This window comes from Struthio camelus, chromosome 4, assembly GCF_040807025.1.
Source record: "Struthio camelus isolate bStrCam1 chromosome 4, bStrCam1.hap1, whole genome shotgun sequence".
Lineage (NCBI taxonomy): Eukaryota > Metazoa > Chordata > Aves > Struthioniformes > Struthionidae > Struthio > Struthio camelus.
The window spans coordinates 82819631-82843647 of NC_090945.1; the positions used below are offsets into that span (position 1 = coordinate 82819631).

The 24017-nt window shown below is 36.2% G+C and overlaps 1 protein-coding gene across 6 annotated transcripts in view; it reads right to left on the reverse strand.

Annotated features, from left to right (window-relative positions):
• Nucleotides 1–24017, reverse strand: part of CTNNA2 (catenin alpha 2) — a 475578-nt gene that overhangs the window by 172999 nt on the left and 278562 nt on the right. The window lies entirely within an intron of this gene.

The window sequence follows — 24017 nt, forward strand, 5'->3', positions numbered from 1 at the left end:
CAAAATCTGTCCTCCCTCTCCTTGAGATGCCATAACATGGTCGTTTCCAAAACAGAGGCCAGCTAGAGTATTCTTGACAAAAGGCAAAGGAAAATGGGCTTTTTTTAGGAAGCCACAATAGCCTTTGTGGGTCACACAACACCAAATGCAGCCTACTGTTAGTCTAATATTCAGGAAAAGATACTCATTTGTTTCTCAGCATCTGCTTCCCAAGAGAAATGGAAGTTTTTGGAGAACGTCTTCTCTTCTTGAATGATAATGTCTCAAGTGCCCAAATAACTTCTGCACTTTATGGGGAAGGCCTTCCCAGCTTGTGCAAGACCAGCAGCTGGGACAACACGCAACCTGGGGTGGACACGGTCCTTCTCACTGCCTATTCGTGGACCAGTCAACGCAAAAGGATGACTCTTAACTCCAAGGAAACGCCCAGGATGTTTCTAAACAAATCTTATAATACAACACACACTCTTGCATGCATTTTAATAAACAAAGCAAGCATATGTGGTGGAGTTGTGCCCTAGGTTGTTCTGCAATTGCCTAGTGAGCATCTTAAGGCCTTGCCCTGCTGTATCTTTGATGGTGGCTTTTGGCAAAGATTAAATACTAGTTTAGATGGACCTCACAGCTGGCTCTTTAATGTTAACTTTAATCTGCTGTTATTAAGTCGTTCAGCAGAATGACACAGTAAAAAGGCACAGGGTGACTTCTCGTGTCTTAAATTTAAAAACAGGAACCCATTTCCAGTGTGTCTTAATAATTTTCCCTTATTAAAATATTTAGAAAACAGCTTATTCAAATGATTTGTATATAATAATGTGAGCAGCTCACTCTTCCAGCATAAAATGAATCCATTACTATCCACACTCACTGCAGATCTGGTAGTCTATTCTTCATGGATGCAAGGTCAGACAACACTCGTATTCATAACATCCACTGTCAAGACAGAGTTCAAAGAATAAGAGCACAAGGAACTGTACAGACGATAAACAAAAAAAGGCACTTGACTACCCCAATAATGGATGTAAGATAAGAAAGAAAAATGTACAGAGAGACTTATAGAAAACTGGTCTCTGCTCACTGCGCAAAGAAGATATCAAGTCACTAAGGGTATCTTTTTTTTCCACCAGTACTTACAGAGAGGCATACACCTACTGCTGGCAGCTCCTGAAGTGACTTTTAGTGAATGGCTTTGAGCAGTCACTTGAGCACATCATACTGGGTGGGAAATTTCTGCCTATTCTTCAAGAGAAATAATATACACAATTTCATATAGGAAATACAAATTTTCAGAAATATAATTTTTTTCTCTGCCTTACTATATCAAATAATATTTTTCCCTAGATTTCTCCTCACAGTAGACCAAAGTGAAACCATGATTTTTAGCTGAAAAGCCATATCTTTTTACAAATTTAAGAACGGGGGCTATTTCTTCAGAATGACAGCCTAATATATTCTGATTCCCCTGAATACTGGGGTAAGTTACGTGTCAGGTTTCAAACTAATTCATCACTTCTTACTAATTAACAGTATCAACAACCCTTTTTTTTCATTATAGATAACACATTTTTACAGACTACCAGAAGGATTTTTTATTACTAAACTTATCTCAAAGGCTCTTCCCCGATATCTGCCACAATTAAAAAAAACAAAAAAACATTCAATCATAATTTTAACGGTTGATCGTTTTTTTCCCTTCACTAAAATTAAATCTTAAAAGCCATTTAATTAAACTGAATCATAATTGAATGACTTTAACCATGCAAAGAATTAAAACTGCAAACCATACAACGTGGCATGACAATGTTTGACCACAAGGAAGCAACCCCGAACAAAACTAACTTTTCAGAGCAGGTATTTCTTATGCATAAATAAAGCCTTTTGAAATAATAGCATTCCTTTGTATTTTCAGTTACAAACCTGTCACCTTCTGTAACATGCAGAACAACTACAGAGCTGGTGCTGTGATCAACAGCAACCTGTAAGACTTTGAGACCAGTTCCATATCCTGTTATCCACATTCCCACCGACTATGGTAAAAAAGGACTAAACTTTTTGCTAACTACCTGCTAACATCTCTCCCTGTCATTTTTGAACACCGCCTTGCTTACAGCACTAAATTATCCTTGCTTCAGCAGCTGCTTTACAATATCGAACATTTGTGCATTCTTCGTGCAACTGTTGTATGCTAATTCTACACTCAGAGAATATACGCAACCATCTCCCCCTTTTTAATTCGGTATCATTTTGCTGCTACTTCAGATGTTTTATCTAATCTATAGCTAACATCGTATGAGTTTGCTTCCCCCCTTCAGGACTTAAAAAGAGAAAGTTTCTTTCTGCTTCGAAAATAATTTGCTGAGTTCTTTCTGCCTGTAGTCTGTGCTTCTGGAGGATTAAGGAAGAAATTTAACCACTGAAAGGACAGGAAAATACATTTGCAGATGTAGCAGTCTTGCAAAACCAGAGTGCAGAAAAATATTCGCGCTGCTATTGAGTAGGAAAAATCGTTTCACAAACTGTCCCAAGACCCTTCCTACAGAGATTAAAAATACAATGATGCAACTGTTACATGACTCCTTTCAACTGCTTATAACGCCAGGCCTTCTTCAGCTCCATTCGTGTGATTATGCTCTCAAGATTATTTCATGCCTCTCTCTTGATTCATATATTTATCAATGGATATTAGGCGCTTTTTTGCAAGGTGAACATAAGTTATTCAGAGCTGTGAAAATAAGAAGCGCTCCTTGATGCATTAGTCAGGTTTCCTTCACTACAAAGGCATCTATGGGGACTGAAACTCTAGAAATCACCTTTTTTGAAACTCTTGCCAACCACATAATTATGCCTTAAATGATTCCGTGCCAGGTGGCTTTGGCAAACAGATGGAATGGTATATTTGTTCGCTCTTCATAAATCAAGCTACGTTCCAAAAATTGTGAGCCAGAAGTATCTAAATTATTGATTGACAGTTACGTATGCCTAATAATTAATTAAAATCTATGTACAAATTGCAGTGAGTCCTGTGAGCACTTAAGGAAAAAAATCATGTAGAAAACGTATGATAGTATCTTCCTAGTAGCTTTTTTAAATCGTGGCAACTATGAATAACTGTATGGAAAAAAGTATTACAGACAACAGAGCGTTGGTATGAAGTGTCTTAGAAATGCCTAAAATAGGAAACTTTTATATAACATTTAGAGTTGTTCATGTAAGATTATGTTTCCAAATTCCACATTTTGCCAAATGCCTACTAAAATCAACTAGGAGTTTTGACCTGAACTAACGAATGTGGGCAGGCTCGCATTCAGGGAATGGCTTAGAAGACTCTTCCCAGATGCCGCAGGCATATATTAACTGCCATTAATATTATGGGCAGAGAAATCAAACTGAGGCCAAACCATCAGACCGCCATTGCTCTACACATCTTGAATCAGGAGTTACCTAAGGCTCTAGTATTTCCAGCCAGGAAATCCCAAATGGAAACAGGGACACGTTTGCCATTCAGCGTACAGGCAGTGAGCGCGTTTCATCTGGATGCGTCAAAATGACTGCGTATGTGCCGAACGGGCAACCAAGGCAGCAGCAGCAAATCCAGGGCGTTCTGCAGGTGCTGCACTTCGAGCATATATGTAGATTAATCGTGTGGGGGATGCACAGCAGGCATTTCAGACCGACGAATGACATGTGTCATCAGTTATTCTCATGTCCAAATACACTGGATTTGCTGCTGCTGTGCAGATCTGCAGTGCCACGCAAGACATCTACGGTGGAGCTGACTCCATTAAGCATTCCCCTATATTTCTGCAAACATCATTGATTTTCCAGCCTATACAATGGACCCTCAACAGCGTCTGCTGAACTAAAGGGTAACAACGAACATATTTCTTATTTTCCCACAAATGGGAAAACAGTCATTAGTTAAAAAAATACAAAATAAAAAAAGATTTTTTATCGTAGTATATTAATAACTCTACTTCTGCTATCACAGAGCTGAGCCAGAAACATTGATTTAAGAGGCACTGTGAAGCAATTACCATAGTAATTACCATGCAAATAATATTAGCCTTTTTTTTTTTTAAGTACAGTTTTTGTTTTGGCTAGCATACCACAGTAACAGATACCAATAAGATTGGATAACTAAAAGATGTTTAAAGTGCTGAAATGTCTAAAGTGTCATATGTGACACCAAACATAGGAAACAATAGTTCTCAGACTGGTCTGTTGGCCTGCCTGGGATTTTGAAGTATGGACAGCTTAGAAAGTCAATGAAGTGACCACTTAGACAGCAAAAAGAGAGTACTGAAGAAATAAGAGGGAAAGAGATTCAGGAAAGCGCTCTTATTAGCAACATTTAGTGACATTAGCAAGGAGCACTTTGGAGAATAATATAGATTTTAAGCAACTTCTTAGGAAATAGCACTCGCATCATCACTCATTCCTTTGCCCTTAGTCGTCATAAGAAACATTTTATTTCCAGTAACTAAGTTTATCATTTCGAGTAACATACAGTCAGCTATGTATAGCACAGAACTGGAAACTTGCTTAGATTTAGCAAAGTGCGAAATTACATATTCAATTTCATGAGCTGTCCTACAATCTTCTTGTCCCGCATTGGTCTTTACCTAAATCTCCTAATTTATCTGCTCATCATTTCACTGTCAGAGAATGGACTAAGAAGTTGCTTATCTCACACTAGAATGCAGTGACACTGTGAACATTTATTCTAGAGTGAATGGTCAAAATACGACGGTTCTTATTCCTACCGTCCAACATCATCTTGTCTAATCCAAGTGGTCAAAGAGCAGATATGGCTGAGTGTGTTACCTCCATCACTAAAGCTGATTTAATTAAGATTCAAATTCCACATACAAGGCGAGATTCAGTATTTATTATGCTTCTTCTGTTGCAGGATGTTGATTAAGAAGCCAAAGTATAGAATAAGAACATTTATCTTTGCTAGGTGCCCCTCATCACCATCTAAAATTCAGAGGCTTCTTTCAATTAACATTCAAAATACTCCAAAAATAGAAACCCATTTCTGTGTATCTCACTATGGGAAAAAAAAAAATCAACACTAGCATGTGTTATGAAAGTTCTACGTATTTTGGGGAGGAACAAAGGAAAACTACTTTCTAGTTAAACTGATGAATATACAAATACTGACATTGTTGTGCTCAAGATCGAATACAGATTGATTCTGTGATTTCATTTATGGAAATAGGTAAGCTGGGAAATGCAATTACTATCTATAAATCATTTTGCTATAACCTTCTACTTCAATATCCCTAAATAGCAAAATGCAACTGAAGCTATTTTAGTTAAAGCCTGAACAAAATAAATGCTTGTGGCAACACTCATCTGTCAGGGGATTTGATGTTCTCCAAAGTACTTGTTGGTACTAAGCAAGCAATATCTCACTTCTAACAGGCTTTCTTATTGATATGTATGAGTTAAGTAGTTTATTATTTAGAGTTAAGTGTGAAGTGATATGTCAAAGAAAAATACAAAATTAAGGAAACTGTGTATTATAAGATCTAAAATATTTAATTACCATACAAAAGAGCCAGACAGTCGCACACTGGGAGAGATTTTAACATGGCTAACATTTTAATGATACCTTCTAATAAATCTAGGCTAGGAAAGCATGTCACGGTCAAGTCTGTCATACCTGGAAAGACCTAAGAAAATCATCTCATATACATACACACTTTTATGTGGGCCCAGAAGAAGCTACCCAGATCATTGGAAGGGCTAGTAAAAATACCAACAGTAAACTAAATAACTTTTTCACAAAACTTTCAGACTATTTGGGACACTTAGTGAAAAATCTCCTCAGATTGCTAGCAATCAGTTCATTAAAAGACTAAATTAAGAAGCATGGTGGTGGCAATGGTAAGACCCTTTTTTGTTTAGATTATGCACAAGTTTCGCTCCTGTTTCTGAATCCATCTTAACATAAGTGAGTAGATATAAATATATACGAACAAATACGCCTTCCTTGAAAAAAATAGCAGTTTCCTTAAATTCTTCTTTATATCTCTAACATTCCTCACCTTACAAGGGTACCTCTGCTGGTATGATAAGTGAACTAATACTTGAGTATTTTGCAATCCAAATCCGCCTGACTTCCTCTACAGTTCTTGCAGTCACAATGGCAGGAACAGATTTGGCATTTGGCACAAACCTGCGTCATGATGCATAGTCTCGATTCTCCAGCTTTGCCAAGGAGTAGGAGTAGTCATAGGCAAAGATCCCAGTTTTAGACACACACTTTTAACTAAAATGTTGGTAGTTAATACAGCACTACCTGTCTATATCTTAATTTAATGCAAATCTTTAAAACTTGCATGTATTTTCAAAAATTAGTAGATTATACTGAGGCAATGATTCTGTCACTGTTATTTCTGACTTGTTTATTTTGTTGTTCTTGTAACACGAACTGACTGTCTTTGATAAGCAGGTGCCATTAGCAGTGCTGTTTTCCTCCGCTCTCAACAGCGGGAAGCCTTGCTTTTCAAACGTGGATCAAGTGTTGTGCTTTCCTGGAGAATGGAAGTTGGCCTAGTTATGTTGTGCCTTTAACCTCCAAAATCACAGAGTCTGTAAGCAAGCTGATTACATTCCTCACTGCAGGAGCTTTGTAAGAAGTAAAGCTAATTGTACTCTGTGAATAACAGGCGGTCAATCGCAAATCTTTCTATTCTAGTTAGGATTTCATAGCTAACAGCTTAGTTCCAAACCTGTCCGGAGAAGTTGGTAGTTCAACTCACCCCATTAATTTCATAGTCTGATTTTATCACGGGCTGTTATAGGAACTCAATAGATAAAAAACACACTAGTATCAGGGAGAAACCAGAAGCTCATCAATTATGAAGCTTCCTCCTTTCACCTCTATGGTGGGAGTACACTTCACTTCTACACATCAAACCAGAGGACTTCTAGATAGATCAGGGAACAATTTTTTTGTTAGACACAACACCCCATTAAGGGCATAGTAAAATCTCATACCAGTCTTTAGTTCTCACCTATCCATACAGTGCTCCTAAATAATCTTACTGTTTGTTGTCCAGTTTCACACTCACTGGTCACCTTTGTTGGACAGTGGTTGACAGTAAACGAAATATTAAGATAGAGGATTATACCAGTCTTTTGTTAATCTCTGATAAAGGTTAGCTGTAGCATAAAGAAGTATTGAATTAATAAATCAGGCCAATCAAAGAAGAAAAAAAGGATTTTTTTTTTTTTTAACTTCCACCACAATAGCTAACGGATTTGATTCACAAATGAGAGGTAGACTAGTTAATCCAGAAGGTTTTCACTTCTCTACTGATGTTACAGCCTTCATTTTGCTGGAAGTTTCTGCTAAATTTGTGCATTGAGCTGGCTGGATTCAGATTTTTCAAAGATGAGAGAGGTTTCTCCAGAATTATGCTGAAAAGGAGTATCAGCTCATCCTAGAGATCTGGAGTATTCTTGGGAGTGTGAAGCCAAGGCTATGGACAAGACATCTCCTGACACACACGCAAAATGTAGTGGACTCCTATTTGTCAGTGGGAGGAGGAACAGTCTCCAAACCATACAAGGATGGGATATGTCCCACCGGAGAGGAGAGCAGCTTGCTGAAAATGACTTTTAACAGCGGCAATTTTGGCAGTAAATTCCACTAAAATAATCACCTCCAGGATGGTCCTTTACCTCCGATTGATTGCATAATACAAGTTTCCACGTTGCAACTCGGTCTTTGTCACACTCTAAATTCACACCCTACTTCAGAGTAATTTCTTCAAGTAGGCGAGTCCTGTCTTTTGAAAATACAGACTTGCTTAACATTAGAAAAGATGAAAGAATTCCTTGCACTACGGTACTGCTATCACAGTATCAAATCGCTGAATTAAAGCTAATCAGATACTTCCAATTTAGAGTAGTTTAAACGACCACTAGAATAGAATCAGAAGATATTCACAGGATCAGGAGCTCTATTTTAGCCAACAGTGGCACTGAAAAAGACATTACGTTTTCAAATGTGTTATAAGGAGAACTGTGTTCAGTTGTTCTCTGTGTCTATGAAGGATAAGATAAGAAGCAATCAATTCAATTTGTAGCAAGAGAGATTCAGGTTACATTATAAGAAAACATTTCCTAGCTGTAAGTACACTACAGCATAGAAGCTGAAATAACTTTTATTTGTGTCAAAAATTTTGGCATTTTAATCCTTTATTGCAATTGAACTGCATTAGGAATCGTTCAAATAACTGTTCATATTATATTGCTTTTTAAGAAGATTAGGGACACACTGTATTTTACATCGCAAAATTCAGAGTTTTTCATATATTGTCACCTTCCTATACACACAAATAGGTAATGATACTTACAAGCCAGTGAAATATGTGTGCACTGGGAGTATTCATACAAATAAATAAATAAATAAATGTATGGTATTTGACAGCATGCAAACTGATAAGTAATGAAATCATTAAATTGCATTAAGGTAATTTGCTTGGAACAACTAACCTGCACCTTAAAGCTAGCACGCAGAAATCAGTAGATTTTGATGGGTATATATACGCCTGGACTATTTGTAACCGCTAAATTACTGAAGGGCCATCAAGGTTCAATCAGGTAATTAGAGAGTCGAGAGCGTTATAACAAGGTTTGATCTAACAGGAGGAATCACCGATATCAGCACACATTCACACAGTTCATTCTATGTCTATGTACATACCGCCACTAATAAAATACAGAATTTTTTTTAGCACATATGATGTTTCCTATATTCCTTTTCCTTTTTTTAAGTATAACATAAAGGTAGAATAGCACAAAGGAACAAGGCCCTCGTATAATTGATTTGTTTTATTATCCAACTACTATTTATAAACTGGACTAGTTTTGGTGGCTACATTTTTAACTTACTTTTTATTCCAAGTATTATCATTCTTTTACAGTAGTTTAAAGAAGAAAGAATGCCAGGAGAAATAATGGGGTCACTGACTCAGTTCCTCTATCTTCAAAACAGCAGCAAATAAGCTTTAACAATCCAAGAAGGGCTCTTCATCAGGGATATGGTATAGTTAAATTGGGTAATGTCTTTTTATGTACTTTTGATTTCTAAATCATTATAAACAAGCTTATTAAATCTTGTTATTCAGCTGCTAGAATGATAAGAAAAAAAGAATTGAAAGAGATTTAAGCCATTTGGTTCATTCTCCTGCCACAAGGCAAACCCATGTGTATCATTCCTGATAAATGTTTGTCTAATCTATTATCAAAAACCTCATTGATAATGATTTTGCAACATCCTCAGGCAATATGCTTTAGTGCTGAAATATATCTGCTGGTAATACTGTTTCCGTAATTCTAATCCGAATCTCTCTTGCTGCAATGTTATTCCATAACTATTTCTCCAGTCCACCATGAAAATGAACCCTCTTTATTCCCGCCACTGTGAAGCAGCCTTTTATATAACTCAGGACCGAGAGGAAAAATGGTAGCAATTTTCATTTCTTCAGACGAAACAACACCAGTTCACTCTATCTTCTCTCATCAGTCATATTTTTCTAGGTCTTTGATCGTTATTTTCACTTTCCTCTTCAATCAGTCTTCATCTTTCTTACAGTCTGTACCCAAAGTTGACACAGTACTTCAGCAGAGGTCTTACAAAGGTGTCTGGGTAATATATCCTGCTTATACGTGGCTGACCTATGAACAGATTATAATGCACTATAACTTACCTAAATCCTTTCTACAGATTCTCTTCTTCCTTAATAAGCTGCTTCTTTTTATAAGATGCATATTCACTTATTTGGTCATGTGAAGATATTTAGGAATCATGAGTAGAAGACCAAAGAAACATAATATATTTAGGATTTTGTTTTCCAACATATAAGCTTCAAAACTGTATATATGTGTTTACAAGTAATCTTTTCTTTTCTTATTATAGTCTATACTTTGTTCCATTATTTTCTCCACTGCAGTTATATAGCTCAGTTCTCTCAATATTGTATATGCACCATATTTCATTCTTTTAAGGAAGCACGTTTCTTTTAATGAAGTGACTCATTTGCCTAAACTGACCACATGTTTGTACATTTGTACAAAGAGGGATAGAATATTCATTTATCTGCCTATTTCAGCAAGGCACTTAACCATATCCTTAACTGTAGATATACTTCACAGAGACCTAAAACCAGGAATAAGTCAGTCATTCAATATAAAAAAATAAATCCTCTGATAAACTACAGTCTGGAAACATACTTTATTGGAAAGCACACTTCCATTTTTTTAAGATATTTTTGTTTAAGAAAATAGTTTGGTCATTAGAGTGAAGATATACTGGAAAAGTCACTCAATCACAGCAATATTATTTTTAAAAGTATACTGACAATTTTTTGCCATGGGAAAACCGGGGATTTCATTTTCGTATCTGTTCTGAAGAATGGCAGCTCTACTGACAGCATTGCAGTGCCTCTTCTGGATGTGACCCAAGTAAGCTGACATTTGAGAGACATTATAGAGCTGAGAGAAACTGTATTAATTATAATAAGAAGTCAAAGTTGTCTTTATCATCTGTCAAATAAAATCATGTCATTTAGGATTGCGTAAAACACGTTTGGGCTAAGTTACACCCCAGATACTATTTTAATCACTGATCTTTGTTGTATGGTCTTTTTTTAATTAATGAAAAAAGTGAAATGCTTTCATGAGAATATTAATGTTCTGAGGGGGGAGGTGAAGCTCCACTTCCTTGAGCATCCTCAAGTGTTTTAATGCTATGATTCAAAGCCCACTGAAACAAATCAAAAGACTGCAGAAAACGCAGCCCAGGATTAGGCTCAAAGGTAAATATGTGAATGCAAAGGTACCTTGTGAATTATGGCAAAAATACTACTGCAGTAACCGTTTTCCCATTTTGTAACAATTTCTCCTTCCTGGTCTGGTTTGCATCTCTCATGCTGCTTCTGCTCAGGCCTCTTGAATGCTCTACAGCCAAATCAAACACAGCAAAGCCTCAACGAACTTGTCATTTTGGTCACAAACTATTTTCTATTTTTCCTTTTCTCTTTTTCTTGAAATAGCCGTTTGTACACACAAAACTGCCCTTTTCTCTTTCTCCAAATCTAATGACTTTGGGCTGTTCAGCTGTTCACCATCCTGTGCACCTCTCCATCCCATATGTACTTTGTAAAGAAGTGCTGCTTTTCCTTTCTCTACGACGCATGACTCACTTTTACTCAACGCACAAATTAAGCTAGAACAACTTCCAAACATTTACGATTTCTAAGAATAGCACGATATTAGTTTCTCAAGCATCTGATTCAGTTTCTTTTTGGTTTGTAATCTCTTTGGAACATAGTGTCTTTATTTGCACTCTGTGCCAAATATTTGTTGATTAAATAATTTTTTAAAATAAAATTTTTGGTGCCATTTTTCACTTTAGCAATAAAGATATACCATAGCTAGTATCAGCAAAGTTCAGTCTTTAGAAGGTTTCCGTTCAGTCCTAACTGAGGGAAATTTTCACAGGATTTAATGAAATCTCTGACTGAATCTAGACTAATGAGAGATTTAGATCTGTGAACACTCTAAGCTTTTTATTATATAACTGAGTCTAGAGAAATAATCTAGAGACATATTATGAACATGAATACTTAAAATATGTATTTATGTATTTTAATGGTAAAAACTAATTGATCAGATATACATGTTTGTACATGTATGTATTACTAACAGGAGCTTGGTACTTTCTGAGTTTTACTGCATTTTCTTTACAGCTATTCCCGAAAATGATTATTATGTGGAAGCAGACAGAAACGCTGATTACCATACATTAGAAATTTTATTTTGCGTATTCAGGATTAAATATATATTTTTATGAACATTATTTTTAACTACCTCATTTGCAGACTTTCGAGCAAGGACTGCCAAGAGTTCGAATTCAATCAATTTATTTGGGCGTTCACACAAGTAATTTATATAAACCACTTTTATATTTCACATAGACACTCCAAGACTGTTAACAGCAACAATTTATCTCTTAGCTGCAAGGTATTCATCAGCTGAATTAATGAATTCATAGTGTGGTCTTGATACTTTAATATTTGGTTTAGCACTAGCGGGATGCGTAACATATAATATCTCTCTGTCTGTCACTCTCTATTTATATATATACAGATATAGATATATATATATATTCATGCTGACAGATATCTCTGTTCTATCAATGCTATTCTCTATTAGCCATAATAAGCTTGAAGAATCTTCTGAATGACTTATATTGCATTTACAACGCTTTAATATCAGGAATTTAATATCATCAAAGAGTTAATGTTTATCAGCTCTCTTTGGAGCTCTTAGAATTAATTTTACCAGTGAAGAGCTAAGAGTCTACCCAATACGCTAAAAAATAGATGCAGTGAGGACAGCGAGTCTTCAGCAGAAAAAGTGTCTCCAGCATAAGGACAGAGACAATACTTTCTTTAGTTCCTCGGTACTTATCTATTTTTATTTTACTGATACTACTCTTTTGCCTTTTCCAAACATATAATCTCACTGAAGGCCCAGCACTGACATACTAGTCAAAATTTGGCAATGATCCTAAAGAGATGGGCAGACTTACCAGATAATAATCCTCCCGCTAAAAGCAAGCATCCACTACGTTACCGGGATCTGTATATAGCTTCGCTAAAATATTTTTTCCTTTTGACATGTCAGTAGCCAAACTAACAAGGCCTGAGTGGCATATGATATACTTAAACCTCCAGAAAGGAATGCCAACTTGTTTGTAAGATTTAAGATTTTAAGATGTTTCCATTTTTAAGTTTTAAAGATCAGACAAAGACACATTGCCTTTCAAGGAAAATAATGATGCAACAGCAACATTTGGGAAAGAATCTCATTCCACCTGAGTGTTTTTGCCTTTTTGTTTGATTCCTTGTGGGGAGAGAAGAATATATATAGAAAATATAATAAAAATCTCATGGCTAGATTGTCCTAAATTTCTGAGATGTTATTTCCCTAATTCAGTAAGATAGACAAATCTAGCTTTTTTTTTTTTTTTTTAATTCTGAGAGAAAGAAATATTAGAGAGTTTGAGGTGATCCCTATCTCTACAGATTTCAGCTGTCTTTAATGAGCTGATGCAATGAGAGAAGCACAGAGAACAGGGCTAGAAGACACTTCCAGAGGCTGTCCAGTCTCTATCCTTTACCCCTTGGCCATTATTTCACGAACCTACACAAGCTGTAGGATTTTCTTTTCCAGATCCCAGCATTTTATATAAAGTGAGTTTGCCTCGGTTACCAGCTCTACATTCAAAGAAATGCAAAGAAGGAGACTTGGTAAAGACTAGCAAGAGACGCCTTTCTGCAAGGGAGAACTGGCAAATGCAGTCAATTTTCATAGATGCATAAAAAACTAAATCAGAAGCTATCTGCAAGATCGTCTGCGTCTTTACTCAGCGCCAAGAGAAGGCAGAAAGTACCTTGCTATTGATTTAAGCATAAGGTATAATAATTCCATTATCAGGAAATTATTTTTGCCTGTAAATAAACTGATCAAGTGACTTCTAATCACCTCTAATGAGACTTGAGCCATTCTCTATTTGCCTTGACCTTCTTAATCAATACATTGCTGCTGGCTTGTCTTGCTTGCATGGCTTCTTTGATTCATCTCATTTCTCCTCACCACATTACTAGAGCTCACAGTTACATAATCAGCTTCAACAATTTATCATTTTTTCGTATTCATGCTTTTCAAACACCTACACACATACTACGTCCTCCTCAGTTGCTCTAGATCCAATGTTTTAATTAATTCTTCATGACAGGATGTCAATGTCTAGTATTACTGAGCCTTAAAGAGACTCCAGGTCTGCCAAAGGTAATATCTAAGCATCTTCAAAACCATCATGCAGCAAACTGTTGAGAACCGATTGTAGGGAGGCCTTGATTTGGCTGCGCTTGGTAAGCCAAATTACCAAGCCAATTAAATTTCTGAGAATGGCCTGTTAATCTCTTTCTTCTGTAAGATTTCATTTCTGCTTTTTCATTCTGAAATTAAGTTCAATTTTCTTCACTGGAGTAGCAGAGGCTATAAGGCCTACAGCAAAGAAGCTCTTGAGAAATCATGCCTGGCCTGCTTTCCCCTTCCTTCCCAGACATAATGGGAATGATAGGATGGTGCCATTCCCAGGAACTTTTCATGGGCACTTTAAAATACATATGAAGCTTAAAATTTTCATTAAATTGTGATTAGCTCTACTTTAACAACCATTGGTAAGGTGGATGATTCATAAAGTTATGCTATTCCAGGAGCAGAAATAAAATTTAAATTGCAGAAATAAGGTGGATTTATTTTAAAATATGCTATAGTATATGACCATACTGTTTTTATATGTACATCTTAAGAAATTAATTACAAAGAATCAAGCCAGGCAGCACAAGTGGAAACCTGTCATAATTATTACTCTTTTGACAACTGTGAAACTACCATTTTCAATTTATAATCCAGCTGAGCTGATGACAGATTTCTTTTCATTGTCGTTGATTTATGAGCTCCTCTTACCAACCTTTTCCCCCTCCCCACATTACTTGCACTATTTGAGGCTGTTCTTTCCCTCAGAACAAACGGCAAGGCTTCAAGAAATGCCATCAAATTGTGTAAAGCCATAGCTAACGTTTGAAATTAAATAGACTTTGTCTGGATGCTGGATAACCAGACAGTAAAACTAAGTAGACATCATATCACTAGAGTCCTATACTCTTTTTTCTTTTCATTTGCTCGGTTCAAAACCTACACGGCTTTGGAACAGACTCCCAGGTAGCCTGACAATATCCTTCGTGCTGCTCTTCCATAATTGCCCTCACACCATGGTGAAGGCCAGTCTTGTCAGTGCTTGCTCCAGTGCCCCCTACCACGAGCAACGTCATTCGGACTGTTTGCATGACCACAGCTTTATATTGTTGCACATAGCATATTTTGATCCTGCAAACAGATTAATGAATGCTGTGGAACTACTCCGCTTTTGTAAAGTCAACAATTTCCTTTCCAAAGGGTCAAAGTCTCATAAAATTCTCCGCTCAAAGTTGTTTATTACTGTTTGCCTCTAATTTTGAAGCATTGCGTGCTTAAATTGCTATCTTCTCCCAACAAATATTATTATATTCTCTTTGTTTATTCAAGCCACATGAAGTGTAAGGAGACCAGGATAAGTGTGAAGAGTGCATCTGATTCTAAAAATCCAATCTTTCATAGTATGCAATAGTTCTATATATCTTCACAGATGGAATCTGATAATTTATTCCTACATTATTTTAATAAAGGATTTTTATGAAAAGCAAGTAAGTGGTCAAATCATTTATTACCATGCCACTATGGAGCATATCTGCAATAAAATGAAAAATAATTCATCAGTTATCAATATACATCCAAAGAAGAGAGAAATGTTCCGTAAGTATTTATCTTCTGTACTTATAAAAAATCAGCGGATAATAAAATATTTCACATTCCACAGTGAAAAGGAAGATATGAAACAGAAACTAAAGTTGGCGATTTTAAATCAGCACGTTTAACTGATTTGCATTCAAGAGTCTGTAAAGAGCGAGATAGTCAGTGCTCTGGGCTGTTAGGGGAATAGGTACCTAGAAGAGTGGTCCTGCTAAAGAAACTGCAGAAGTTACCACCACGCACAAAAGGAAAAGGGGAAGAAGAACAGGAAGGAACGATTTCTTTTTCTCCTTTAGCCAGTTTTTACACCCTATCATAATTTGACTCTTATCAGACTGCTCATTCGAATTTTTCAGGAAAAATACCATTTGACTCAGTGCGAACTACTTCCTACAAATCAAAAGATATATATGATTTACGTAAAGTCTGTAACATACATTTATTTTAAGGTTGGATTTTTTTCCAGCTTGACTCGTTAGGCAATGAAATCTCACTGAATGTCTGAACTTCTCTCAAAACTTTTCAAAATCCCAGCCTTCATGACCGTTCAAAATATTCAGACTAACATTTATTGTTCGGTTCTTACTGCCTGCTCTTCCATTTTCTCCTACAGTTTGTATAATCCTTTTGACCTCACACGTTCAAGGCTAAGGTAGGGAGTTGGGAAAAAAAAAAAAAAAAGCAGGCATGTAATTACTACAGTTTTATTAGTTGCTAGTATATATATCCTTGTATGAAGTTGCAAAACAACAGCAGGTAAAACTGCCCTCCTGATTCTTTTGATTAGCTGAATAATCAAGCTGTTGTTTCTTGGAATGACCTTACCTGTTATGATATAGCTTATTATCAGCTTGCCTGCACTGCCTGTCCTCTAAATACTGTTCTCTCTATTGCAACTTCTTTCTTGACTCGGGAGAATATATTTTCTCCTTTACTTTTCTTCTGTTGAAATTGTCAGCATCTGCAAAAGTACTTTCATTCAACTCTTTCACCTATTAGATCCAGGTAATTGAATGCTTATCTCGTATTTAAATGATACTATTTAAAGTCTCATTTTAATGTCAGTCTTACTTCATACTGCGTATAACATATGCAAGCTTCTATAACCCTGTCAGTATATGAAATTTCTTCAAAAATATCAGGGTCAGCTAACGCTTTCAGTTCACTCGTCAGGCATTCTACTACTTTGGTTAGCCTGACCCACATACAGGAATTTGCTAATTGTGTTCAGGTGTCAGCTCTACAAAACCCTTGTAAGAAGAATATTGTGCAACACTTCTCCAGGTGTATGGTCCAGTAACAGTGGTGTGGAAAAGTCCCATGTCTTTAAATAAGACTATTTGCAAGAAAATGGATATTTTATATGAATAACTCCTGGAGGGTCAGGTCCATCATTTGCTTGTGCTTCTTCTCTCACTCAGTTCTACAGAAACAATTTAACTTACCTGTCTTAGAACTCTGGAAAAAATAAAAAGTGCAAATAGCTTTTGTTGGTGTAATTTATGGAGCTAGTTAAAAAAAAAAAAAACACATAATGTCAGCAAAGGGAACTATTTTTATCACAGTGTATTGTTTAACAACCCTTCACGGTCATCAAATTTAGTGCACCTATAAAATGCAAGGCAGCTGCAGAGGATGAACCAGCAATTTAAAAATACTAAAGAGCCAAAAATTATCCAGTCAGGTTTCTATTCCCCATCTCACTGATCCACTGACATTGCTAGCTCTGCATGTAAATGAAGAGATGTATATGTAAAAAGACAAAGTCATTAAGTCAAAGGTAGGTAATGTATTGTATTTACAAAAGGTTGACAGAGGTTTAAAATTAGATGAATTTAGGAAACAATTTAAGCAATTATTAAAATTATGAGACAGTGAGTGACTGTCCAGACTTACAAGTCGAGTCAACATCCTTCAGAAATACTGTTTGTTGAATTAAGCCAGGATGTTCTTCCCCCATCAGCCTCAATTAGAAGAAACACTCCCGAAGTTCCTAGAATACCTTGGTGTCAAGGAGGCTAAGCAGATCAGATCTGGAGGGCCAAATTCAGACGAGCTGCTGAATGTCATTAACTTCTGAAGAACCGTGCTAATTTCTGTGACATTAATACTGAAAGCTGACACAAAATTCACAATGTAAAATCATAAACCAATATAAAATAATATTGTGGATTTTTTTTATCTAGCTTTTGTTTTGATCTGCATCCTGATGGCATGTGTAACAATTAATTGTTGCTCTCTCTCCCAAATTTACTGAGGAAAAAAAAGGCATTGTTGTAAAAAAACCTTTTTTCCCCTCCATTTCCTTAGCTTTCATCCAGCCTCCAAATATTTGGTTCCATGTTAGCTATTCTTATGTTTCAGCTCCCATTTCTGCTGCTGTTAAGCCTACCTCCATTCTTTCTCTCATTCAAAATCTTCATTAGCTCTGCCCTTCACCCTTCCTACATGCTCCTCTCCCCCATCGATATTTACCCTTTACTTAGCAACACTTTTCTTGCAGTCTGCTGCTCAGATATAAACATCGCTGCAGTAGGGCCTTCTTCTCCCCTTCCAAGCAAGTGAGAACTGGCAAACTGAGAGTTTTTCCTCTTCCCAGAGTAGAAAAATGCAATTGTTGAAACAGTAACTCAAAGATTCAGCTCAAAGATTCAGGTAGCAAAATACTGATGTGTAAAAGCATCTAAAAATATCTAAAACCCTAAGAAAAAAATCCAGGAATTGGAAGCCAATTCCAAAGTGCAGTGAAGGAGAGCCCTTCCACACCTGGCTGACAACCGCCAAGCTAGCAATGCCTGTCTCATCAGGGTCGTGACCATATTAATGCTTACTAGAGGAATATTTAGCTTAGCAATTTGCTGTGTGTACTACCCTCAGAATATTTGCTTTGTATTCTAAAATTGAGTATATACTGCTTGCAGAATATCTTGGCAAAGGATGCCCAGACAAAAGTGGTCCAGACAGGCATACACAGGCAACCAACCAGGATTTTTCTCTTCTTGGCAGGGCTAAGTTTTGCTCATGATTTCGCTAGTGAGAGTTGGTGACCTATGATCTCATGACCTCACGTCACACCAAGGATTATCCAATCAAAGTCAAAATCCTACTATTTCTCAGAAAAATAACATTGTCAACATTTTACAGCAGCTTCATAAGTACTTGCTCTATTTATGCAGTCTATCAATTCAATTTTATTTTATGAATGCTATTTTACCTTCCATTTTGTGCTGAAATCTTCAAAGCAGTAACAAATCCCAGCATCTAACGCAGCACTACAAGTGGAAAGCAGTCAGGAGTCTGTAACGTCGGTGATTTGTCATTCAGATAGAAACAGCACAGCACAAAGAGCTGGCCACTGCCCAGAAGAAACAGTTCTGCCGTCTTGCTTTATAATCCATCACTTAAAGAGGGATCAGCTAGTCTGCTTTATCTGTTTATTTGGAAGTTTTAGTTAACAAATATTTTCTTAGTACAAGGACCCAGTACCACTTTTTGATATTATACTGTATCTGTAGCTTTTGCTCTTTCCCTTCTGAACTTTAAGTTCTTAGAGGGCATTTGAAAGTGCTTTTTTGAGTAGGTGACCTATGAATTTGCCTCCGATGGATGATTTTGAACTTAGACAGAAGAGCTGTTGCTTTTTTGGGAGGGTAGGTTAGAATTAGGAAAGAGTGGTCAGCCAGAGAAGCAAGAAGAGAGTATCTTAGATGCTAAATGACCTACCAGAGTCTGATTTTGCTGATCTTCATACAGAAGTCTAATGCTCATTAGTCATATATTAGTCATTTGTTAGGAAAAGCACTTCAAAGTGACAAAATCTTTTTAAATCTGACAGAAAATACAGCAGACATGAAACATTAATGTACAGTATGGTCAATTCTTCTCCTTGGGTCTTTCCTTTGGTTGCAAGGGGGATTTCTACATAATAGTACTAATTACCATCACTTTCAGAGGCCTTAGACGACTCTTTTTACACTTTGAATTCCAGGCAAGGACAAATTTTCTTTTCAGCTCTGAGGGGCACTCCTCAATCAAGAAGCTATTGTTGATAATCAAAAGTAAAAAGCTTTTTATGTGTATGTGGATCTCTGAATTGATAACATCAACATAAAAATTGGTGTAAAAGAAACAGCACAGCCTTTCACTCAGGTCATTCATCCAGACAACCTTGGCCAATTATAGTATAGATAAAGTAGCCAAATTTACATAGTTACATAAGCTTTGGTCTTATCATCCCTAAATTAAGAAGTCATCCAGATCTTTGAAAAACATGGTGCATATTGCATTTCTCTGTATCCTGCATTCCACAAGACCAGGAGGTCTTTCCTGTTAAGGAAAGATTTTCCACATGTATCAAAACATTTCATTTAATAGCACATATCAACATCTGTGCATAATAAGATGAAAAAATAATCCTAGAATGAAGGATTAGAATATATCATTTCCAAGATCAAACTTGATTTATCTATGAAAGGATTCATGTAAAATGTTGCTACTGTTAGAGTGGGACTGGTTTCTGGAAAGATCATTCCTGCTCCATGCTTTCTAATCCCCAGGGAGCAGCTGGGACACAATGAGAAAGTCTTCTGAATATGATGGCTTTAGCTTTGACGATAAGATCAAATCATGAACCTGAGGAAAAAAAGGTGGCTCCTTTACAATTTTTGCAGTGCTCCAAAATATTTTGTAGATTCAAAGCTTTCCTGAGCTAATTTTAGAGTTAGTGCTAAGAAGCCATGTTCTGGGAATATCCATCCGAAATGCAAGTAATTGAATTACTTTAACTCATTAAAGTGGCCAAGATGGTAATGGTATACAACCATTATTCTTAGCTCACTCACTAGCACCATTATTTATTTTTTTTAAGACCCATCCATGCTATTCTGTCTCGCAAGTTAACAGGTGACAAGAGAGCTCTTCCAGAAAGATAAATTGATCTACAGACATACGTGTTTTCCGTGCTAATCTTCTCCCTCAAAAAGACTCATGAACAATGCCAAGAACTCCTACATAAATCACAGAACTCAGTAACTTTCCCACCTCTATATTTTTCTAATGTTATCTTAAAAGATGCTGTGACCTGCAATAACAGAAAAGGAAGCTCTTTGTCTCTGCATATGATCTGAAAACAGAAAATAAATACCACAGACATCTAGAGAGTCAATGACTGAGATTTTGTTCTTGTTTTTTGTTTTTAATTAAAGAATCCTGATTCCTCTGTACTCGACGATTTTGTCAAGAATTATTTCTATCTCCAGAATGCACTCTCTGGAGAATGGAAGACACACATAACATCATTCAGATAGACAAACAGTAGAATAAAAAGATTTAGTTCCTCTCTATGTAGATGAATGAATCTTTAATTATGTAAACAAATTGAAAGCTGCAATAAGAGACACTGATTTGACATTCTTGTGGTCATGGTAATTGCTTTGACTGCCAGGTTCAAAATTCTGTATCAATTCAGATACAGCAAAATCTTACGGCTGAGTTTCTCACACCACATAGTTACTCTGTGTTAAAAGAGTGGTCTGGGTATATTTCCAACGTTTCACAATATTTTTTGCATTCCACATGGGTACTTCACACAAAGAGAAAAGTCTTTTAACCCTCTGTTTCTAGCAACTTGTTCTGCTATATATACACACAAACATGCGCACACACACACATACATATACAGAAAGAAAAGCAGAGATACCCTATAAACAGAAGGCATAACTGAAAATACACAGGTAACATACTAATTCACAATTTGATTAAAGAAAATATTATTTTGTTTATTGTTAGTAATACTCTATTAATAAATACAAGCTTAAACAACTTTAACGCTTTGTTGAAAGTTGTGCTTTTCATCTACTATATTCTTTCTTTGAGGTTGAATCCATGGGTTTGGGGAAGATGTGGAGAAAACTACACTGGGACCTTTAGGATGAAAACTGAACTGAGATTATTATATATAGCCAACACAGAATCCCATTTAATTGATTCAAAATATTCTTATCAGTCCTCCAGCCTACTTATTTCTCTTACATTTAACTCTATTTGGGGCCAGGTATCAAAGGGATCATGGTTCTGCACCTGTTAGGAATACTTGATTCAGGATGAACAAATGTCTAATTTTAAGCATAGCAGTGATAACCAGATGTGGATATACTCCTGAGGGAAATGTGCACCCCTTGTTATAAATAAACAACCATTTAAGGAAAATTAAACCTGGAAGTTGGTTCTGAAAGCTGCTGAGAAATATGCCCAGCCACGGAAGATTTCATCAATGCTAATGCCATTCCTAAAAGGAATTTTAAAAATCTAGGAATGTTCTGAAGATTATAGAGAGGACCCTCTTTCCAGAAGAACTGTTTGACTAAGCCCTAATAAAACCAAGACACCAGTAGCCCATCTTTTAGGCTAAACAGCGCAACGAGCAATTAATGGAATGAAAAATGCAATGTTACATCTCTGGCCTGACAGTCATATTCCCCATAGCGTCCTGGCGTACACCACAGAGATCGTCACAAAATGAGTTGAAACAGATTGAGCGTTGTTGAAGTTGACACCAAGTCGCGTATTCGCATCCTCACTCTGCGTTCAGGTTTTTTTTTCTCCTTTCTCACCACCCCTGAATCCTTAGGGTCTCTTTTCCCATCCCTTAACTTCAAATAAATATTTATGGGATGCTGCTTCAAGTGTGCACAGAAGAAATAAGCAAAGAGCAAGCAAGCTAACCAATCTTTAGATTAATATTAGCCATTACGATTGCAAGGAATGCACTTTTCTTCGCACTGCCCCTAACTTTTTTAAGTGTTAAACTCTTCATGACAGAGACCGTCTCACAAACTGACTCTGTTGCCTATTGCAGACCAGAACTTAATCTCAAACCATCTCCTGGTGTTTTTGTAGTATAACAAATAAGTAATCTTAACACCTGGAAATAAATTAACCCATGAGCATTGATAAAAGGGAGAAGGCTATAAGTGAATTAAGAGAGTTAATACCTTCTAGTCAGTCAGAGGATTAAAAAAAATTTTGGTAGTAAAATATACTGCAGGGATTTTAGTAAGTTTTGTTAGAGAATTTTGATATATTTTGATATTTTTTATTTTGCAGGATATATTTTTGTTCCGAAGCCTACTGCTAAAGCCATATTTTAGAATGTCTTTTTTATTAATGATTATGTAAACAAAGTGAATGTGGCTTTTTAATTGAAGAAGTTAGAGGAAAGAGTATATTTATATATTAAACAATTGCACGCTGAGAATCTAAGAAACTGGCTTGCCCACTTATTGCAAATAAAATCAGTTTTAAAAGGTAGATTGAACTTTACATTGTAAATTAACAGACTGTTAAGAAGCCAGTGCAAATAATTCTTTTTCTGTTGTCCTATCATCATTAAAAACTCGTGGCAGTCAGTCCATAAGCTATAAAGATCATGCTGAAAAAAAAAGGAAAATACTTTTTGAAATAAATGACCATTTCTTAATTGTTTAAGAGACGTCTGATTAAGCACATGCGCCTATATCCAGACACCATTAACTTTAAGAAACACATACTTATTGAAAGCATTTACAAGAAATGCAGAAGAGTTTGATCCCCTAAAGTTTTGAACTCTAAGAGCTTGAATGAAAATATAGCATATTTATAATAATGTCTATTATGACAACTTACTTTTAAAATATTCATTAAGACTCTATAACATCATTGCTAAAAAACAATGTATTGCACCTGTGACCTTCAGTAACTCAGTCAATATAACACTATAAACGCACGTACAAATTTACCCACTATTATCAGTCGGAAACAATGGGAAACATCATTTATAATAATTTACAGCCTTCGTACTGTCTCCAGATAGATTGCAAAATCGAGGTCATTTCCAACTGAAGCATGGGTGCATCAAGTCTTGAAATCAAATACCAGCTCTGTGGTCAACACATCATATTTCCTTCTAGAATATCATTTGGTCCAACCATAGAAATGTGACTGTGAAAACTGGAAAACCTTGAGTTATAGCTTACTCTACACCTTTGCCAATTGGATAGAACAGCTGGAACTAGAACCGCTGGAAAGCTCGACTATTTAATCCAGTTCAGTATTGCAATGCAAGCATGTCGACACCCCTGGTCGACACCCTACGGGTGCTTAGGCTGAACCAGGTGACCTTACAATGATGCTTTCTCTATATGTGAGAGGAAGAAAATGCAATAAAAATTTTAATGGTGAGGTAAATTAAGTACAAGCAATTAAATGATGTTGATAATATCATAACTCTATGTCAGCTAGCTTTTGCATAATGCGCACAGGAAGTTGAAGGAAGGGGGTGACGTAAAATACCCTTTGTGTCAGGTAGCACAGTTTTCAAAATCTGAACAGTCTTCCCAGATAATGAATTCACAACGGGAAGCCAAGAATAAATTATTTTTTCAGACATCAGTGGAGTAGAAAATCTGTTGTTCACATTTTAATTTTCTGTTTGGTTTAAGCCTACAAAAAAGCCTTTAATATATCCAAATAGGGAAGAGATCAGAAGCGTCCTGGCAGTAGTAATCTGGTTTTTTTCTCACTCTGTACTTCTGGTGTAT